At 37.3% G+C, this 20,300-nt stretch overlaps 1 long non-coding RNA gene across 1 annotated transcript; it reads left to right on the top strand.

Moving 5' to 3' along the window:
* Positions 1-1,715: 1,715 nt before the first annotated feature.
* On the top strand, positions 1,716-20,036 carry LOC130454667 (uncharacterized). The gene is made up of 3 exons (XR_008912483.1): positions 1,716-1,908; positions 6,926-7,516; positions 17,440-20,036. It is a non-coding gene; the product is annotated as an uncharacterized LOC130454667 (long non-coding RNA).
* The last annotated feature ends 264 nt before the right edge of the window (positions 20,037-20,300 follow it).

The raw sequence follows: 20,300 nt of genomic DNA, 5'->3' as shown, positions 1-20,300 counted from the left end.
GTCTTTCTGACTGCATGCCCCACATCCTATTCTGTATGTCACCTAACTGTATCACCATCACCAACATCAACAACTATAAGGTACCTCAGAGGCCACATATTCCATTGACCTTAAATAATACATGAGGAAACTGAGGTCCAGGAATATTAAGTGACTTGCCTCATGTCAATCATATTGTAAACTTGAGAGGTAGAATTTTTAAAATTTAATTTATTTATTCCATAATTACATGTAAAAACAATTTCTAACATTTTCAAAGAAAATTGAGATTTCAATTCTTTCACTCCCTCCCCCTCAACCTCCTATTTGAGGTGAAAAACAATCTCATATAGATTTAGCACATGCAATCATGTAAAACATTTTTCCATATTAATACTTTTGTGGAGCAAAACTCAAATAGAAAAAAAATTAAGGAACTAGAAAACTTTGCTTTGGTCTAGGTTTAGATTGCAATTTTTCTCTGAAAGTAGGTGACATTTTTTAACATGAGTCCTTTGTGATTGTTTTGGATCACTGTATTGCTGAGGCTAGCTAATATTCACAGTAATTCACTATAAAGTGACAGGAATACTTTGTAATTCATTGTACATACAGTATTCTCCTGGTTCTGCTCATTTCACTTTGTTTCAGTTTGTGTAAGTCTTTCCAGGTTTTTCTTAGCTCCTCCTGCTTGTTATTTCTTAGAGCACAATAATATTCTATTGCAATCATATACCATAACTTGTTCAGCCATTCCCCAATTGATGGACATCCCCATAATTCCCAAATATTTCCCTCCTCAAAAGAGCTAATTTAAATATTTTTGTACATATAGGTACCACCATTTTTAGCTCTTTGGGATACAAAATATTTAAATTAGCTCTTAAATTAGGTCAAATATAATATAATCCTTTGGGCATAGATCCAGATTGCTATCCTGAATGATTGGATCAGCTTTCCCACATCCCCTTGAAGTTTTGTCATTTTCCTTTTCTGTCAAAATAGCCAATCTCAGAGGTGTGGAGTGGTACCTCAGAGCTGTTTTGTTCTGTATTCCTCTAAATAAGAGTGATTTAGAGTATTTTTTGAATGATGATACAAAGTTTTAATTAAAGGTCTGAGAACTGTTTGTTCATGTCCTTTGACCATTTATCATTTGGGGGATGACTTGTATTCTTATATATTAAACTTATTTATCTATGTATTTCAGAAATGAGGCCTTTATTAGAGGAACATGTAAAAAATTGCACCATTATGATTACTGTATATTACTCTCCATATTAGTTCCCACTTTTTAGTATCTGACTTCCTACCTTCCCCAATTTGCCCTTTTTTCTCTCAGCCCCAAACCCTTTCTCCTTCCCCTCCTACTTTCCTGTAGGGGAAAGATAACTTTCTATACACAATTGATTGTGTATATCTTTCCTCACTGAACCAATTCTGATAATGAAAGGTTCATATTCTCCCCTCCACACATCTCCCTTCTTCTCCTCTACTGTGACTATTCTTTCATGCCTCTTTTATGTGTAGTAATTTACTCCACCCTATTCTTCCCTTTCCCTCTCCTCCCAATAAGTTCCTCTTTCTCATACTTTAATTTAATTTTTATATCATCCCATCATATTCAACACACAGCCTTGCCCTCTATATCCACACCTTCCTAATGACATCATAATGAAAAGAATCATTACAAGAATCCTCTCCATTTCTAGGGATGTGCATAGTTTAATTTTATTGGACATCTTCTGATTTCTCTTTTCTGTTTACCTTTTTCTGTTTCTGTTTACCTTTTTATGTTTCTCTTGAATCTTGTATTTGAGAATCAAATTTTCTATTCAGCTCTGGTATTTTCATCAGAAATGTTTGGAATTCCTCTATTTCATTGAATACTCATTTTTTCCTATGTAGGATTATGCTCAGTTTTGCTAGGTAAGTGATTTTTGGTTGAAGTCCTAATTCCTTTGCCATTTGGAATATCTTATTCCAGGCTCATTAATACTTTAATGTAAAGGCATCTAAGTCTCTTGTTATCCTTACTGTTGCTCCACAAAATTTGAATTGTTTCTTTTTTGCCTCCTTGTAATATTTTCTCCAAGACCTGTGAGTTTTTGAAATTTGGTTATAATATTCCTGGGATCTTTGGGGGATCTCTTTCTGGAGGTGATTGGTGGATTCCTTCAATTCTTATTTTTTTCTTCTGGTTTTATGATATCAGGACAACTGTCCTTGATGATTTCTTGAAAGATGATATCTGTGCTCTTTTTTTATCATGATTTTCAGGTAGTTCAATAATTCTTAAATTATAGCTCCTAGAATGTTTTTCCAAGTTAGTTGTTTTAACCTATGATATATTTAAATTTTTTCCATTTTTTCATTCCTTTGATTTTGTTTGATTGTTTCTTGATGTCTCATAGAGTCGTTAACTTTAATTTGCCCAATTCTAATTTTAATATGTGATTTTCTTGAGTGAGTTTTTGTACTTCCTTTTCTATTTGGCTGATTCTACTTTGTAAAGATTTTTTTCCTCAGTGAATTTTTGTACCTCTTTTTCCAAAGGACCAATTTTGGCATTCAAGAAATTTTTCTCTTAAGTGCATTTTTATATCTTTTTCCATTTGGCCAATTCTGTTTTTTTTAGAAATTTCATCTATTTTTTTGATTGTTTTGCTTCTTTTAGCAATTAGCCTATTTTGTTTTTTAAGATATTAATTTCTTCCATATTTTTTGTGTCTCTTACCAAGCTGTTGGCTTTCTTTTCATGATTTCCCTGCATTACTCTTATTTCTGTCCCCAATTTTTTCTAACTCTCTCATAATTAACATAATTTAGGAGACTTTGGTTTAAGCAATATTGATTTTGCTGTATTTTGAGTTTGGTATACCCTGTCACCAAAATGTTGAGCTTTTTTTGTTGTTGTTTGCTCATTTTCTTGTCTTTTCCCCATTTCCCCACCTTTTTCTTTTCTTATACATTAAAAAAAAACTGTTAAAGTTGGGCTTTGTAATTATGGTGAAGGGAGAACACTGTTCCAAACATTAGGTTCTTTGTCCAGATGCCTTCAGAGCTGGTAATGGGGATCTCTCTGCTTTTAGTTCTTCCAAGGTAGTATGCTATAAGGGGAGTTGTATTTAATACTCTCAGAGCCTGTGCTCTGATCTTTTAGTAACCTCAAGCACTCTCTTATCCCTTGGAACTGTGATCAGGGTCCCATGATCTCCTGTGGCTGCAAGTGATGGTATATGTTGGTAGTCCTCCTCACCTGGGACTGTGCTCCAGGGGAGTGATCTGGTTCTGTGTATGTGCAATGTGACAAGTCTTGCACCCAGAGCCATCAAATGAACCCTTATAATCTCCTTCTCATTTCTCTGACTGCCTACCCCTTACCATCTGTGGCTGAGAGTTCCAGAAGCTTTGGCTATACAGCTTTAGCTTCACCCAAAGCCTATTGTTGTGGTAGGGCCTGCCCTGGAAGTCTGAGTTCCCCCTCTACAACCATGATGCACTGATCCCTCCTAGTGGCTTTCTATGTTGTTTTGAGGTGAAATTACTTTACTTTTTCTGTTTTATGGTTTATGCCACTTCAGAATTCATTTTGAGGTATTACATCATTGGTTTTTAGAGGGTAATTTGGTGGAAATCAGATGGATCCCTCTGTCTTCTCTGCCATCCTGATTCCACCCCTTGAGGCAGAATTTAACCCAAGTTCAAATTTGAACCCTACAGTTTGTATTTACCATAATTTTTGGGGGACCATAGTATCCTATAACATACTATTCAAATGAAAAAAATTGTGTTACATATAAGGGAGATTTCAATACATTTTTATTAGTTTTTAAGACATCTCCAGGTTGTGATGCTCACATATCTGTGTAAATGACCTCATCATTTAATGTTTGAAAATTATTATGGGAAAATAAAGGAACTGACTAATGTAATAGATTTTTTCATTGCTAAAAGATATCAAGTTTGATTTGTGATGCAGTTTTTCATCTGGAAGCAAAATGGCAGCCAATAACATTTTCAAAGTGGGTCTAGCTATGATAATATTTCATGGGTTTCAATGCTATTGAGAGCAGAGAGAAAAATGTCTCAGTCTGCTATCTTAAAACAAAATAGAACACCTTAAGTATCCATGTTAGTTTACTGGAACTTTCAATCATGTTTTTGTTTCTTGTTCTTTTTTTTTCCTGTGGGAAGCCTTCTGAACAAAAATATCAAGGTAAAATTGCCATGGGCTTATGCTTAGTTATAGTATCTTTAGAAAAAAAAAAAAACTAATAACAGTTGGAATAAAATTGCACATGAATTTTAAAAGTGAGATCTATATCTTGAAGTTCAAGGCTTTCATGGTTCATACCCTGCACATTCCCTCTAGATTTCAAAACTCTGAAAGACTGCAGGAACTAAGAAACCTGAAACTATAGAAAAGACGATTTGTGTGTCTATCTGTTTGTTTAATTAATAGAAGCTACAAGGCTGGGAGGGATGTGAAGAGACAAGGGTGAAAAATGGATGGATCTCAAAGAAGAGGTAGAAGGATTCTTGGTTTTACCATGGGGAAATCCCATCAATTCTGCTTACCAAGTATTTTAGAGGAAACCACAGAATATTTTGCAGCTTGTAAGAAGAATGGTTGTAGCTGTTGCTTTGAGCAACTGATCTAAGGAAGGGTTAGAAGGGTTTACCTTTGAGATTGAAGTAGAATTTTGTGTTTGAAGAAACTGACTTCATTTGATACAACTAATTTCTATAAAGTAAATACCATACTTCCCTGCCCTACCTTAAAGCAGAATTCATGCTGTTAACTTCTCTACCAGAATCTCTTAAGATAAAGTAATCTAGTTCTATATCTCATTTTTCATCTCTACTCCTAATTTCTAGAATTTTCTACTGGAGGAAGGTAAATTTCTCCATATTTTGCTACATTGTCTAAAAGCAGGGGACTTAAGATCACTTTTTAAGAAGAGAGAATGAGGTTATAGCAATAAAATTACAAAATTTGCTTGTAGTCCAATGGCTATTAAATTATTATCATAACCAGATAACCCATATTTGTATATTACTTCATAATTGTTAGGCTCTCCACAGAGGATCATATCAGGCAGCTAGTTAAGACAAAAATTAAGTATTTACTATGTGTAAAGAATATGCTAAGCATTAGGGGTACAAAGAAAAATAAACTGCCTCTATCCTTAAGGGTTACACAGCTAAGTATAGAAGTCAGATTTGAGCTTTAGATCTTCCTGACTCGAGGCACAATGCTCTATTCACTGTTACCAGCTGCCTCTAGCTAGAGAATTTCCTTATTTTAGCAAAAACTGTTTCTCTAATCTTGAGATCTGAAGAGATGGTCAGGTCTACTCTTTGACTGTTTCTGAGGAATTTCATTTTTTTAAACCCTTACCTTCCATTGTAGAATCAATCCTGTGCATGCATCAATCCATGTTCCAAGGCAGAAGTGGGGTAAGAGTTAGGGAATTGAAGTTAAGTGACTTGCCCACTGTCTCACAGCTAGAAATTACCTGAAGCTAGATTTGAATCCAGGTCTTCCCATTTCCAGGCCTGTATCTTTATCCACTGAGCCACCTAGCTTTTAGGAGCTTACATTCTGATGAGGAACACAACATAGAAATATCATAGGCTTAGAGATCCAGAGCTGTAAGAGACATCAGAAGTAATGTAGTCCAACTCCCTCATGTTTATAGCTGAACAAATTGAGGCTAAGGGAATTAAAGAGATTTGCCTGATTTGACACAGCTTGTAGACATGAAAGGTAGAGTTCAAACTTTTTTCCATACTATGGGGCCAGCTTCTCACTACTGTTGAACCTGATTTTATCTCAACAACCTTATTGCCATGTAGCTAGCTATAGGTGTGATCATTTTCATTTGGCAGTTCATTAAAATAATGCACAGGGTGGAGAAATGATTTTTCTGAGGATCTCCTGGCTAGATTTGCCAGTTTTGCCTAGAACCCTGGTCATTAGTGCTAGAGAAGAACACAATTATATTCAAGTTTGTGGGTGTTGCCCAGTCACATGGGAGGAGATGAGTAGCTCAGATGAGGAAATGAACCTTGGTAGGCAAGAATAGCATAAATGTAAATAGGTTTGTGAACTTGTTTCTGCACATGACCCTTGTCTTATCTAAACTTTTTATTTTCCTCAGTACCTAACACAGTGCTCTGCATACATTAGGTGCTTGAATGTTGGCTGAATGAAGGATTTTAGTTATGAGATCATAAATTTAGATCTGGAAGCTACCTATTCCACGCCTTCTTCATTTTACAAATGAGTAAACTGAGTCCAAGAGAGATTTTGTAACTTGACCAAAGTCATGGAGGTGCCAGAGGCACAGTATCCACTTGTCTGACCCCAAAGTCAGTGCTCATTCCATCATTACAGGCTTCCTCTTCTATTATGTCCAATAGTTGTGTGACCTTAGGCAGGTTTGTATTTGAGCCTCAGTTTCTTCATCTACAAAATGAAGTTGCAGGGGTGGGGGTTCTGTTGCCAGGTTTGACTAAATTGATACCACAAAATCGTTTGAGGGTTTGACACCCAAGAATGCTCTTCAAGGTTTCTGGGTTAGGCCGTCAAAGGATAGTTGAGGAGGGAGGAAGTCTTAAGAGAGGAAGGTGTGTGTGTGTGTGTGTGTGTGTGTGTGTGTGTGTGTGTGTGTGTGTGTGTGTGTGTGTGTGTGTGTGTTGTGATGGGATCCAAACTCTACAGAAAAGGAACCACTATATCAAAAGAAGGCTGCCAAAGCAGTGAGTGTTGGGGAGCAGAGTGGGGATACTACATCCTCCCTGAAACAGTTCGGGCTCCTATATGCTGGCACACATCCTTTCTCCCCTTCCCCCACCCCACTGACACCCCTGAGTCACTCCATCTAAGGCGATCGCTTTTCAGGGCTCTCTGATTTTCATTTCTACCTTCCCTTTGCAGCCTCCACTCTTTCTTCTCCTCTTGTGGCACCAACGAGCAAGGTGCCAAGGGCAGGGCAGGCGAGATGCCTTGGATGCTACCTGGCCCCAGTTACTGCCTGAGGACGCGCGAACGCTGAGGGCCAGCGGAGCCAAGCGCTGAGGAGGCGGCAGCGGCGAGGAGGGAGCGAGTGCACCGCCCGACAACCCCAGGTCCCCAGCCCTCAGCCAGAGTCTGAGTGACAGAAGCCCCGCTGCCGGACCGAGAGGAGGCGGGACCGCCGCCTCAGCCACTTCTCGCGCCCGCCTGCCTAAAAGCATCCAGGGCGAGAAGGAGTGAGCAAGAGAGGGAGAACGAGAGCGCCGCCTGCCCCAGCGACCCCCTTCACTGCCGCTGCTTTCTCTCCCTTTGCTACCCCGTTCTCAACCCTTCTCCCAGCTTGCAGGCCAGTCGGTGAGCGGGAAGGTGCTTGTGCCCTGGCACGGGGCGGCAGCTGCTCCCGCATGGCGGGGCTAGGGGGCAGAGGAGCAGCATCTCGGAGGATGAAGGGCTCGCTGGGCGTTAGGCGGGACAAGCTACCCGGGGCCCCCAAGCCGCCCCAACCCCGGCACGGTAAGTGGAGGGTCAGAAAGAGGAGGTCCGGGGGTGGCGGGACTGATTGTGTCTTGGACGGTAGCTGTGCCTAGGGCTCCTTAGACGCGCTCCAGCGTCTCTGTAGTAGAGGGGGCGTGCAGGGAGCTGGTTTGTTGGAACACTGTCCCAAGGCTGGGAGGACCACCGGGCACTGTTGCCCCAAGAGTAAAGGAGGAAGCCTTGCTGCCTGGCAGGGGACTAATTAAAGTGGGCGCCAGAGAGGGCATGGAGTTCCTAATGGGCGAGGCTGAATGCCCCGGCAGCTCCACGAGTGCCAGTAGTAAAAAGGCTGGGTTGGGTGTCCTCTGAGGAGGGGAGTTTTGGTCAGTCAGCAGCCTCAGTCAGGTCGGGCTCTGACAAGTCTCGTCTCCCACCCTTTGCCTCCCTTCCGAGTTAGGGAGTCCAGTGAAGTTGCACTGAGGGCTGAAGGCTGAACCACCTCTCTCCCTTCTTCCGCCCCCTCCTCCCCCCAAAAAAAGTCGGTTGTCTTTTCTAGGACTTCTGCATTTGGGCTAGGGGTAGCTAAATGACCCGCAGGTGACTGCTTGGGTCCAGCTAGGAAAGGAACGCCAGCTTTCTCTCCACGTGATTCTTAAATACTTTGAGCTAAACCCACCAGGTTGTGCTCCTGCCTGACACCTTGCCTCTCAAGGAGTGATTTGAAAGTGGATTCTAACTGAGATTGGAGTCGCCAAATATACCCCCTTTCCCCCCACCATAAAGAAATTTGGCTTCGCTTTAGAACAGAATTCTAGACCTGTCAGGTTCATATGCCCTGGAGCCAGAGTCTGGAAACGACAGCGTGTGTTTCTGGGTTAATGCTGCATATTTCATTTGATTAATTGAAAATTTCTGGTTGTCGGAGGCTTGTGAGCCTCGGATTCTAAGCAGCAGGCTTGATTTGGGACAGCTTTCACATGCTCTGGATGAAGATGAATCTTCAGTTGGAGTAATCAATACACCCCCCCCCCTGCAAACTGCACCCTCCCACCCCACCCCATGCACCAGAATTCCTTTCTTAGAATATTATGGGGGGGGGTGGCATTTTGAGCTCTGCTGGGGGGCAATTTATTACCTTGTTCACTTAGCTGTGAGATGCTGTGTCAACTGTCTATTTATCAAATTGCTTGCACATTTCTCTTTGTGCTTTCCTTTACAATCCTGAGGGAGGTTTATCTCTTTGGGGCTTTCATGCCATCTTTTGTCCTATATTGTATAGTTCAACTGTTTGAACTCTGGTACCTGAATGTTAAATGTAAATATACGTTATGGAGCTTCTATTCCCTCAGCATGGGTAATTCAAATTCAAGTGAATTCCAAACCCTTTGTATCTTGGTGCACAATTTCTAGGGAGGGAGTTTTTGATATTTTCTGTGTTATAATTCTCAGGCAATCAGGTGAAGCCTATGGCACCCTTCTTAGATTAATATTCATGAGTTCATAAAATAAAACACAGGATTATAAAGGAAATTGATTTTATTGAAATCAAGATTAATTTTTCCCTATTCAATTTTAAGGGCCCCCTGAAATCTGTCCACTAAATTCCTTGGTTATCTTTGATTCCCAAGTTTAGAACCTCTTTCCTAGGAGACATGAAAAGATTCAGCAAATTCCCCAAGAACACAGTTAGTACTAGCCAGAAACTTCATTTGGACCCAGTCAATCAATAAATATTTATTAAGTGCCCAACATATGCCAAGCCCTCACAAGTGCCAGGCCCTATGCTAGGCACAGTAGATATAAAAAAAGGCCCCAACCATCCCTGCCATAATCTAATGTAGGAGACCAAATGCAAACACATTTGTACAAGCAAATCAGATATATGGAGTGAAAGTCAATTATCAACAAAGGGAAGACACTAAAATTAAAGGGGATGGGAAAGGACTTTTGTAGAAGATGGAATTTTTACTGGAACTTGAAAGAAGCCAGGGAAGTTTGGAGGCAATTTTGAGGAAGAATATTCCAAGGGAACTCAGGTCTCTAGACCCCTCCATGCCCAATAGACTTCATACGTTACAAATAGGAGTTGGTTTGGTTCTAGATGTAGTTTAGAAGGTACCTTGAGCCTTCCATTCAGCAGGCATTTACTAATCACCTACCATGTGCTAGGTATTGTCTTAGGTGCTAGAGATATAAAGAAAAAAAATTAGTCTTTGTCCTCAAGGAGTTTACACTGAGAGTTTGGCTTGATGTATAATTCTGGGTATTTCTTTTTCATCTTCATACTTGAAATACCTATGAATTTGTGGGAATGAGTATTCCCTACATAGTAAACACTTAATAAACGTTTGTTGCCTGACTACACCAATGAATATTGCAGTCCTTTTACATTTTAAGATAGAATTTTGATGATTTATTGGGGCTGAAAGAATTTTTCATAAACAAATTTATAAAATAAAACACATAGGAGTAAAAAGAAAATTGATTATATTGAAATAAAGATATTATTTTTCTTCATCCAATTTTATGTTCCCCCTGAAATCTGTCCCCTGAATTCCTTGGTTGTAATACATTTCATCAACAACAGTGAGTATCTTTGAACTTTGGTAGGCTGGTCCTTCAGCCTAATAAGATGTCCCAGAGTATGTTCAGCTAACATAGCCTTTAAGAATTTATTGTCATCAGCACACCACAGTGAGGCATTAGAGTGTAACCTTGGAAAGTGATTTTAGGAATGAAGAATTCACAGTCTTGAAAGGCTTGCATAAGAAGTATATCACTGAGGGATCTATCTATAGGGATTTCTTAATAGTAAAGAGGTTAGTAATTTTGATTTGAAATCATCGGTATTGAATAAAAATTTTGAGGAAGATTTTAAATTTATATTGTTCTGAATTAGTGATTTCACCAATGAAAAAATTCCCTTTACCAGTACAGATCACGAACTGTTCTAAATCATAGTTGTGTGGGACTCTGAAAAGTTAAATGACTTGCCTATGGTCCCACAGACAGCATGTATTAATTAAAGATTTGAAACTATCTCATCCTGACTGATTGGTCAGCCCCCTCGATATATTGCTCTTCACTGGACTTCAAGACTGAGTTTTTAGAGTTTAGTTTAAGCACATTGCATTTGAAGGTGGGAGACATGGATTTTGGTCCTAGCTTAATTATTCACTAGCTGTTGGTCTCAGAGCCATTGCCTGAACCTCAGTCTCTTTATATAAAAGATGGAAGTAAAACATTCTACCTTCCCACCCCTTCTTAACTTTCCTGGCTTCCTTTCAATATCAGCTCAAATCTTATCTTCTGCAGGAGGTCTTTCCTGCATCTTCCAGATGCTAGTGCTTTCCCTTCTGAGAGTTCCTCCTATCTGCATATATCTTGTACTGACTGAATATATTTACAGGCTACCTCCCACATTAGAATATGGGTTCCTTTAAGGCAGAGACTTTTGCCTTTCTTCCTATCCCCAGAATTTAACAGAGTGCCTCACACAGAGGAAAAACATAATAGATGATTAGGGTTTGATTGCTTCCTCATATGTTTCTTGTTAGAATCAAATCAGATAATCTCCTTATTATTATGAATAGACTATTCATTATTTGCTTCTTATTCTTCAGTGGTCCAGCTATATATAATGCCATGTCTTGGTGGACTTTGTGGATTTCCCTAAAGTATTACAGTCATTGCTATTGCTTGGGTTAGATTATTTCATTGTGTGGTATTGCCTGTGATGCGTGAATTATTATCTGATATCTATGCAACAGATTTGCATGCTTTAGTTGTCTTAAAAATCTGTGTGGACTTTGCCCACTTCAGCCAGGTTATAATTAATGTTCACTGCTTAGCAGGATGCAGGATTTCCATTAAGAGCTACTCTTAGTTTGGTTTCTTGCTTCCTTTTTATTTTCCACACTATTTTCAAAACAATTACTCCCCCTGCTGTGATTTGCTATTTACAAGGTGAATCAAAAGTTCAGTAATGAAGAACGTGTGCTGTGCAAGGAAGAAAAATGTTTTCTCTACAGTGACATCTCCAGCATGATGATTCAAGTCTAATTGCAGATTGTTTTCTACCTAAAATTTAATTAAGATGTTGTATTTCTTAGCATATATATAAATATAGTAAGAATCTCCAAACACACATGTATATATGTATATATACATGTAATATACACATTGTATACATATATGTATACACACATACATAAGATGCATAGAGGGTAGTAATTTTTATTTGGAATCATCAGTATTTAATGAAAAAAGTTTGAGGCAGATTTTAAATTGATATTGTTCCTTCTCCCCTTTCCTAAGACAGCAGAAAATATTATGTAGGTTATATATGTATTATCATACATCATATGTTCACATTCCTCATTTTGTGAAAGAAGACATATCATTTACACTAGAGAAAATTTCAAGAAGGAAATAAAGTGAAGAATGCTATCTTCTGCAATCTGCATTTGGACTCCGTTGGTTCCTTCTGTGGTAGTAGATGGCCTTTTAAAAATTTTGTCACAAATCCCTTGGAGTTGTCTTAGATCCCTGCATTGCTGATAATAGTTAAATCATTTACAGTTGATCATTGTACTTTATTGCTGTTATTGTGCATAACTGAATACATTTATTATGATCCCCAATTTCCTAGCTACCAAGTAAAACTTTGGATTTTTGATATTTTCCCATAAGTTATAAACTGTCATTAGTGTAAACACACAAACAAGCACACACAGCTTAGAACTTCTAAATTAAATATAAGAAAGATAGAATATATATTTTCCTACTGCTGCATAAAACCAAAATTATGATGGTTTTAGAAATAATATTTTTATATAGGCCTTGGCTGTAAAGAAGTGAAATTTTCAAATAAAATTTAGGGAAGTCCGTTGGGAAACTAATGTTCTTCATATCACTGATGGTGGGGGACATAGGGAGAAACTTTTGCAAATGGGACCTCTTTGCAAAGTTAGACATTTTTACCATTTGTCCTCTAATTTTCAAAAGCACCTTATTATAGCCTTGACATAAAACTATATCTTAAAATCCCAATTGGCTGAGAGTTACTGACTTTTATTTTCTTTCCCTTTGGAGGGGATCCCTTGTATTTGTTGCCCATTTAAAATAGAAGAGAAATTTTCATTTTTTTCTGTGACAATTATTTTCTTTAAACATTTTTCCTACTGGCAAAGATCTATTCCTAAATACATAGGCTCTCAGTAATGACCTGCAACATTGTAATAGCAACCTGCCTAGAAGGTTTTGTTTTCATGGTACATAGTATATGCTTGGCTTAGGGCTCTGTTATATAAAAATCTAATGGGCTTGGCTGGCACCCTCTAACTCATATCTATGTTGATGAGTGATTCTCTTAATAGTCTATAAGTTACATGAGGTCAGGGACATTCTCTTATATCTAGCATAATATTCTACACGTAATAGAGAGAGTTTTTTGTTTTCATATTCCTAGAATCTAGCATAGTTCCTAGCGCTTAGTAGGAACTTAATAAATTTTAGTTAATTTACTTATTAACTTGAAACTTGTTACACAGCAAATTGTTTTCTAATGATTACATTTTAAACCTGGCTTAGTGTCTCTAGGAAGACACAAACAGGATTCTTTTCTTAAAGGAACATCAATTGTTTTGTCTATTATTTTACATGTTTAAATTCCAAATCAGTTTAACTAGAATTACAAATGAAGCTCCATCTCATCTGGTCCTGCTTGATGGAATAAGAAAATCAAATATTTGAAATAGGATTTCAAATCTTGCCTATATCTTGGTCTACGTAGACATTGCAGTTTCAAATGAACTAGCATTGGGTAAGCATCTGTAATTTAAAATAACTCAAGGGCCTGGAAATCAAGATGGATGATTGTACTGAATTTTCCAACAAGAGTTCTGAGAATAAGGGCTTGACTAAATAAAAATTCATGGAAAAAATTCAAGCATGCAGTTGTATATCCACTTCAGGAACTTTGAAAAGCATACGTAGAATTCAGGGAAAGGATAGATTGCTTGAGCTTTATAGTCCATATTTATATTTTGAGGAGCAAGTGTGGAGAATAATATAAATTACAACAGCACCAAAAACTAGCTATTACGGAAGAAATTGCCCTTTTTGTCTTTGTGATATGCAATGAATCTTCTTTTAGTTGTTGGTTTTTTAAGAATTTATATCTGCTTTTTTGGCTTGTGGATCCTTTAGAGTAGAAGCTCTGTTTGTGTGTGATCTTGGACAAATTATGTAACCTCTTTGGATCATTGTTCCATCATTTGTAAGATGAAGTCATTAGGCTAGATGGCTTCTGGGTGAACCTCATTCCTTTTCAAGATTTATGATCCTACAATTCTAAGTGTGAATGTGTTTCTATGTGTATGTGTGTGTATGTATATGTATTTAATGTGTTCTGTGTATGGAATTGTGGACATCTGATCTGCATATTTTATAGATGTGTAGATGGGGAAGGTCAGCCAAAGTGGTACAGAAAATACAGTGCCAGATCTGGAGTCAGGAAGACTTATTTTTCTTGGTTCAAATGTAGATTTAGATACCAACTGTGAGACTTGAGCAAGTCACTTAACACAGTTTGCCTCAGTTTCTCATTTGTATAATGAGCTAGAAAAGGGAATAACAAACCACTCTAGTATCTTTGCCAAGAAAACCTCAAATGGAGTCATGAAGGGCCAGCCATAACTGAGAAATGTCTGAACATAGAGATAAAAATTGAGGCTTTCGGTGTTAAAGTGATTTGCCCAAGAATACGCCATTCAGAAGTGTCAGAAGTCAGAATCGATCCCAGGAATTCTGACTTTAGAAGCAGTGGTCTTCCTAGATAGGGATTATAGGTTGTCACTTTAGAAGTTCAACAGATTTTAGTGGTCATCTAATCTTCCATCCTCAATTTACACTTGAGGAAACTGAGGCACAATGAGGTTTAAGTGTCTGGCCTAGGGTTGTTTGTATAACCAATATTTAAAGTGGGATTTCATTCTAGGTCTTCTTGACTCCTAGTTTCCAGCTCTGATATTATCACATTGCTTGAAGTGAAAGTGACATTTATTATTTTTCAGCTAAAAGGAAATTTAGTCATCGTCTGACCCTACCTCCCAAATTCAGATTTTAGGAACTGAGGTTCCGAGAACTAAAGCAAAATGCCTATGATTATATAGCTAGCCTGTAGCAGAGGCTGAGAATAGATGGAATGTTTTCTGATTGTTATCTTGCTGCTTATTCCATTGTTCCATGTTTGGAAATTATACAGTAAGAAATGCTATATAATAGTATATGTATATAGAAAGATAAGCTGGTCCTGGGTAATATCTCAATTAACTGACAAGCTCAAGGAATGACGTACTTTTTATTCCTGTTTAACTGAAGCTTTTAATTTTTTCTACATTTCATTCCTTGTTATCGAAAATCTTTCTAAAACTCCATTTTGAGGCTTTATTAACACAGTGAACACAACTGAACTTTTCTTTGATAATTGAGGGCCTCACAGTTACTTAAGGCCATTAGGTAGGATTTCAGTGTTCATTAGGGAAGGTAGATACTGAGTTGCAGAGGTAGAAAATGGGGCTGAATCTATACTGAATCCAAGAAGTCCTTAGGGATTTCATAACAGAATGATTGATAGCAGGTTGCCTTCTTGCCTTTAGCATCTTTAAGAGTAGAAGAAAGGTCAAGTAGGGAAAAGAATTCTGGTTAGAGTTCTGGTTGCTTGAAGTTCTGATATTTTGAAAGAAACCTTGGCATATCCTTCAGAAAATGTATTTTTAAATCTGACTTTGGAATTCCTCTGGTTTTGTCAGCTTGTTCTCCTTTTCCTTGGCCAATTTCTTGACTATAAATTCTTTATAAACCTATTAGTGACTTTCCATTTCTTAAGAACTGTAAAGAAAGGCTGATATTTAGACCACATTTTATTTCACATACTTATTAACAGTGAGACTCTGGGCTAGTCACTTCACCTTGTTTACCTCAGTTTTCCGATATATAAAATGATCTAGAAAAAGAAATAACAAACCACTATAGCAACTTTGTCAAGAAATTTTCAAATGGGGTCAGGAAGAGAAGGACTAATTGACTAAACAACATCCATATGCCACAAATACACATTAATTTAACATAATAAATGATCCTCGGCAAATGGAAAGTATTTTCAAAAGCTGGAGAAGGTTTTTTAAAAATTTCCTTCTCAGTTCTAAGCTAAGAACAGAATAAGGCAGTATAATACAATGGAGAAGACACTGTGTTGGAATCAAGAAGATGGGTTCCAATGTCACTTCAGACTCTAGTTAAGGATGTGACCCTGGACAAGTCACTAACCTCTCTGTGTCTCAGTTTCTTCATCTGTAAATTAAGGAGATTGTACTTGATGGCTTTTAAGGTCTCTTCTAGCTCCATATCTACAATTTTATGATTCTACATACTCAGAAGGTACAAAAGGGGGGTGCCTTGATGAAAAATAAAATATCAACTTTAGGAAATATTCATAATTCTGTAGTTGGGATGTTTAAGCCTAAAGAAGGAAAAGAGACTTTGCATGAGACTTTTGCATAAGGCTTGAATGATGATCCCCAGATATATTAAGATTTTCATTAATAAAATGATTTATGCATTAGATTCATTGCTGAGTCAGTTTATCTTCATTCAGAAGAGAAATAGTGGAAACCAGTTTAATTTCTTAGTGCTTGTATTTCCAACAATAAGAGGTGTGAAATACAAGGTACAGAGGTAGATAATGAGATAATGAAAGGAGAAAGAGAGAGAGAGAGAGAGAGAGAGAGAGAGAGAGAGAGAGAGAGAGAGAGAGAGAGAGAGAGAGAGAGAATATAGATATGAGAGCATGGAGGATCTTGTTTCTTTTTAATATAGACTTGTGACTTCTTCAGCATAGGGAACTCCCTGATGAGGAGGCGCCCTCTGCCAGCACAGATATGTACATGCTCTGCAATTTATAGATTTAGAGTTTTCTGGGGGCTCTGACAGGTTAAGTGATTTGCCCGGTGTCAGAGAACTTGTGTATGCCAGGGGAAATTTTCATGTTTCTTATTCAGTTCTATACGTACTCCTTTTCATCTTCTCTCCAAACACACTTAATTATAGAAAATGGGAAATCCTGAGGGTAGGTTTAATAAAATCGTAATTGAAAATAACATAAAAATATACTGTACAGTAACCTAGTTATGTATACGTGGTAGGGTGGAGAAGAAAATTGACTAGGAGGTAGGTGGAGTTCTCATGCTGACTCTTGATCATCAACTTGGAGAACTTGGGCAAATTCTTAACTTCTTAGAATTGCATGTTCTTCATTTGTAAGATAGTATCAAGGGACCAGAGTTCTAGTCCAAGTTTCTGTTCAGATTAGGTGAGACCTTTGCTCTAAAGGGAGATCTCTGTAAATTTTAGTGCAGCATATTAGGGTCTGAATTGTGAGGAAACATTAGCTCTTTCTGGACAATACAAGCTTCTAGTTCTTGTATTCCATTTGTTGTCTTAGCCATTGACTTCCTGTTTTATCTTGCCATATTAGAACAGTGAATCATCTTGTCCATTAACTACATTGGAAAGTCTGTGTTTTTTGTTGAATGTCTTTCTTCCCATCCCTGTGATAATTGGAAACCTGGCAGCTTAACTACTTTCCCAAATGTGTTTGAGATGGGTCTTTGACAAGTGTTGTTTCAGCAGTAATGGACCTCCCCTATTTCTCCCCCTTTCTTGAAAATCGAATGGGATATTTTCATCCTGCCTTTTATACTTTAAGACCATAAAGATTTTATTTTACAATGATCATAGCAAGCAAACTTGGAAGAGAAGCTATAATCAGACAATAGTAGAAAACTCCTTAATTTACAGGCTGTTTAAAACAGAAATATGCCAGCAGAGTGATTAACCTGATTATCTAAAGCTCATGAGATTCACACTGATTCATTTTTACTCCATGAACTACTTCACAGAAAAAGAAGAGACAAGATATCAGAAGAAATCTTTCCTTTGTTTACAACAGTTAGCAGCATGATTTGAGCAGAGGGACACACAGTGAGACAACATATGCCAGCACAACCCGCTTTACAGCTTCCCTGCTGGGAACAGACCATGGAACGACATCAGGTGTTCCCTTTAAAAAGAATTTTCATACTGTCTTTCATTGCTAAGTCACTGACATAAAATAAACTAAAATAAAAAAATAAAAGTGCTGAATCTTGGCAGTCATCCCATATCGAGGTGTCAATAAAAATAGAATGCCAAAATATGATTAGGAAAAATTACTGGGAATTACTCTTTTGCCACATTTATATAATTTTTGGTGCTTTGGGGAAATATATCCATTAAGAGACTGAAATGATGGCGTAAATGATTTTTGGGGTCTCAGAATTGTCACATCATTGCACTAAATGATGTAAATGGCTGCTTTCCTTATATGTATTTGTATACACATTTAAAAAGAACTAAATTTAAAATTTTCTGGAAATCAGAAAATTTGGGAAAGGATTGGCAAGCCTTGTAGGGATACTGACAAAGGTGTTTTGTTCTGATAAAATAAGTTTACTAGGGAGATATCTCAGTGGAAAAATCTGTTCTACAAATTATATAGCATAATCCAGTGAGCTGAAGAGTATTTAGTTCCCAAAAAGCTGTCATAAACTGCAAAAGTCAATCAAGTAGATTTTCTTTTTTAAATTTTCTTAAATTTTCTTTTTAAACTTTATTTTTCCAATTACATATAATAACAATTTTCAACATGCTTTTTTGAAATTATAAGATCCAAATGACAGCAAGCAAAAGAAATGAATGTTGGAGAGGATGTGGCAAAATTGGGAAATTAATGCATTGCTGGTGGATTTGTGAATTGATCCAACCGTTCTGGATGGCAATTTGGAACTATGCCCAAAGGATGCTATAAGACAGACTGCCCTTTGCTCTATCTATAGCCCTGCTTGGTTTGTACCCCAAAAAGATAATAAGGAAAAAGACTTGTATAAGAATATTCGTATCTGTGCTCTTTGTGGTGACAAAAAATGGAAAATGAGGGGATGCCCTCTGATTGGGTAATGGCTAAACAAATTGTGGTATACCTTGGTGATGGAATACTATTGTGTTCAAAGGAAAAATAAAGTGGAGGAATTCCATGGGAACTAGAAAAACCTCCAGGAATTGATGCAGAGTGAGAGGAGCAGAACCAGGAAAACATTGTATACAGAGACTGATACATTGTGGTACAATCGAATGTAATGGACTTCTCCAATAGCAGCAATGCAATAATCCAGAACAATTCTGAGGGACTTATGTGAAAGAACACTATCCACATTCATAGGAAGAACTGTGGGAGCAGAAACAGAGAAGAAAAACTTCTTGATCAAAAATTTGCTTGATCACATGGGTTGATGGGGATATGCTAGGGGATGTAGACTCTAAACAATCACCCTAATGCAAATACTAATAATATAGAAATGGGTCTTGACCAAAGACACATGTAAAACTCAGTGGAATTGCTTGTTGGCTATAGGGTTGGGGTGGGATGAAGGGAGGGAAAGAACATGAATCATGGAACCATGGAAAAATATTCTAAATTAATTAATTAAATAAAAAATTTCCATAAAAATGCAGTATAATGAGCCAAATAAAATTCAGTTTACAGGTAAAAAAAAGAAATTATAATATCTAAATTGTCTTCCTCCCTTCCTTCTCTTTCTCCTCCCAGAGATGGTAAGCAATTTGAACTGGGCTATAAACGTAGGATCATACAAAACATATTTCCATATTGGCCATTGTTGTGAAATGATATTCCTATGAAACCCAAACCCCAAAACAAAATGAAAAAAAGTAAAATAAAAAATAGTATGCTTTGAACTACATCCAGCTCGATCAGTTCTTTCTCTGGAGGTGAATAGCATTTTTTAATTAATCCTTCAGAATTTTCATGGATCATTGTATTGCCAAGAATAGCTAAGTCTTTCATGGTTGATCACCGTACATTGTTGCTTTTGCTGTGTGCATTGATCTCATTCTGTTTACTTCACTCTGCATCAGTTCATGTAGGTCTTTCCAGTTTTTTTTAATCATCCTGTTCATGATTTCTAATAGCTCAATAGTATTCCATGACTATCATATACCACAATTTGTTCATCCATTTCCCAATTGATGGACATCCTCTCAATTCCCAATTCTCTGCTACCACAAAAAAGATCTGGGTTAGATTTGATGTCAGATCTTCCTGAATTGAAGTCCTGCTCTTTTCCCACATTACCCTCTAGTTGCCTAATGTTGGGAATTACAGTAAAGTAGTTGTTTTTATTTATAAAGGTAGTTTTTCATCTGGAAATCCTCTCAGTTCTCCTCAAAATATTTTAGGTATCCCTAGGGGAATGATCTTCAGAACACTTCCAGAAGCTCTACAAGGTTAAAACTATTTTTCCTAATAATACTAAGCTGTTTTATTTTTGAATACAGTGTTGACAGAGATGATGTTCATAAACAAAAGCTCTTTTCTTAGTCTTCAATAATTTTAAGGGTATAAAAGAATCCTGAGACCACTTTTTTACATCAATGAAGATACATGTCCACCCTCTATCTCCTATACACATTCATGTTCAAAATTTTTAAAAAGAGGGTAATTCTCTTTAATTGATTGATTTTATAGTTTTATTCAAGTTTAATTCAAGATAATATAGTTTAATTCAAAACCATTTTTCTCTTCTGGAGAATTCCTCCTACTTCTGTCTTTTTTCTCATACTAGAAACTTTATTATTTGGAGGGTCAGAATTGAGGATCAACATTGGAATTATGATTCTTCAATAATTATTGAGTATGTAATGT

Source organism: Monodelphis domestica, chromosome 5, assembly GCF_027887165.1.
Source record: "Monodelphis domestica isolate mMonDom1 chromosome 5, mMonDom1.pri, whole genome shotgun sequence".
Lineage (NCBI taxonomy): Eukaryota > Metazoa > Chordata > Mammalia > Didelphimorphia > Didelphidae > Monodelphis > Monodelphis domestica.
This window is presented reverse-complemented; position numbering and strand designations above follow the sequence as displayed.